Genomic DNA, 2,664 nt, shown 5'->3' on the forward strand with positions numbered 1-2,664 from the left:
AGTTGAATTTTAAACGTCAAACTCATCAGGGAAAGTATTTTAATCTGAATAATTAAATGTATGAACATTTCTTCTCTTGGACACAAATGAGATTTTCAAAATCGATATGCACTTCTTGCTTTAAAAGCACGGCCTCACAGGTTCTCCTGGCTTCTGACAGAAGGCTTGCTGGGTTCTCTCCAGGTTCTCTGCAACTTCTCCTTCTTCCTCCAGCGCTCCAAAAACAGCAGGTGGATTGAGGACTGACTTGTGTGTAGGAATGAGTGTTTGGATGATTGACAGCTGACCCGTCCAGGTTGACCCCGCCTCTCTTGTCCAAGGAGAGCTGTGATTGGCTCCAGCTCTCCGCGACCCGGTGAGTATTTTTTGAGCACGACATCATCAATATTCATGTGTTCGCACATTCATTGCTTCTGCTACATAATTGAATTCAAAATTTAACCCTCTAAAATGTTTCCTCTTCCTGTTAAGATTTCCATTGGGTTATCGACGTTTAAAACATCAGATTTCTCCAAACTTAGCCCTTGAATGATGAGCATTTTTCATGCACTTATTTTGCTTTCTTTACTTCTTAGACTTTCTTGATATTTCCGAGAAATATGGATATACAGCTGGAATATCAACTCACCATCCGACCGGAGACCTGGTTATTTTTTTCTCCAGGGACCTCAGCAGCTTTTCCCTCCAGCAGGTGGTGCCACCTGAACAAATGATGTCCCCAGTCGGTGTGAGACGTCTGCGGGACGCAAATAAGACAGAAGTTGTTGTTGGCAGACCGGGACGTGTCCACGCCTCGTGATGAGGTCATCGACGCTCTGCTGACCTGACGCCCCTTTCCTGGACCCGAGGGGTTCAACCCATAACTCCTCAAGGTGCCGATAGGACAGGTACGGAAAAAACATCAAGGCGGATCGGAAATCCAATGGCGGAGAAAACAAGATTATGGTCAAACTGGAGCTTTGGTCAGAACTGTGATGGCACTGTGGTTTCAGGCTGGGATCTTACTGGGTTTTGTCTGTGTGTTCTCTCCGTGTCCTCCTGCCTGGGTTCTCTCCAGGTTCTCCGTCTTCTTCTCACAGTGGGTTCAGAAGACCGTAAACTGCCCGAAGGTGTGAATGACAGAGTGAATGGTTGGATGTCTCCATATGATTGACAGGTGACTGAAGGACACGCATGAACTTCTAGCAGTAGACGAGGCTGCGGATGAAGACAAAAGGTTGCGGATTAGACAGAAGGTTCCGTCAGGCAACGGCACGTACCAACAGAAGGGGTGTGACCCCAATTGGAAAACATTAACTGGAAGCTTGTAATGCTTTGAACAGTCTTGTGAACAGGTGTCACACTGGTCACACACACACACTCACACACTCACACACAGGGAGACTATAGGAAATATGAGACAGGTCGGAAAAACTACCAGTTTTAGTTTTTGCCAGGACAAACAGTTCTGGTCTGCTTATTACCTGCATTTCCTCATGTTGTTTTCCTGCAGTGTGTGTGTGTGTGTGTGTGCGTGTGCATATTTTACCCCATCAGCTCCACGCTCTTCCCCAGCACACCTGCCTCCGATGCAATCACCCGGCAACAGCTTCAACTCGCCTCTCCAGCTGTCCGCCTGTTGTTTGCCAGATTGTCATCCAACCCTCTGTGTAACAGAGCAGCTGATTTTACTGCCAAAACACTTGGTGGGGCTGATAAATACCACAGACCTTCAGACATGTGCACGAGGCCTCAGTCCAAAAAGATAAACCAACAATATGACAGGAATATCACACCACAATATTAATAAATCATCCCAAAATACCTAAAGTCTACGGGAAATAAAATATGATAGCCAGACATCTGCCAAATCTGTGGCAGAGCTTGAAAATCTGCACAAAAAAATCAAAACGTATTATGAGAAATAACTTGAAAAATCAACCAAAGATTACCTGAAAATATGTGGGGCAAAATATCAAATGTACAAAAAACTGAACATGAATTAAACCATGAAATTCTCGAAAGAGCAGCTCTGTATCAGATGATGTAAAAAAATAAATAAATAAAGTTGCCGTTCCACAGAGCCAGAACACTAGAACCTTCCTCTCCTTACATCTAGTTTAGCCCCTCGGCTTCTGAAACAGACATCCAATCATTTAATCTCTCGTCTCTCAGAGACTTTGAAATGCATCGTATCAGGAGGGATAAACTGCTCGTTTCGCGGGCCGAGACTCAAACAGCTGTTTCCTCCACAGAGACGGTCAAGGAGCTGGCGCCAGACATGTAGCGCCACCGTTTGACTTGTGCGGACATGTTCACGTAGGCGGGGGTTATCAATGCGGCCATGCTTTGACCAGAAACACCCTTCCAGTCACATTTCTTTGCCTGCCCCTCAAAATAAAAGGTCGTTCAAACCGATATCCAAAGAGTCCATTTGAAAAGAAGATCTGATGTTTTCAAAGTTACGATGAATTCACGCTTGTGACCAGGGTGTCCGTGGGAACCGGTTATGCAGAACTTAAGTGCTGAGAGCTGCCTGCCCCTGCAGGACCCCCAGATGGTCCCCATGCCTCACATTTAGTGCGCGGGCCGGCGCGGCGTGGCGCTGTGCGGCGCGGCGTCCCTGCTTGAGTGTCACCGTGACGCGCTGTCACTCTGGATTTATTTTTGGAGTGTCATGGCGTC

This window comes from Fistularia commersonii, chromosome 7 (assembly GCF_037954325.1).
Source record: "Fistularia commersonii isolate RoL2024-O1a breed Wild chromosome 7, RoL_Fcom_v1.0, whole genome shotgun sequence".
NCBI classification, from domain to species: domain Eukaryota; kingdom Metazoa; phylum Chordata; class Actinopteri; order Syngnathiformes; family Fistulariidae; genus Fistularia; species Fistularia commersonii.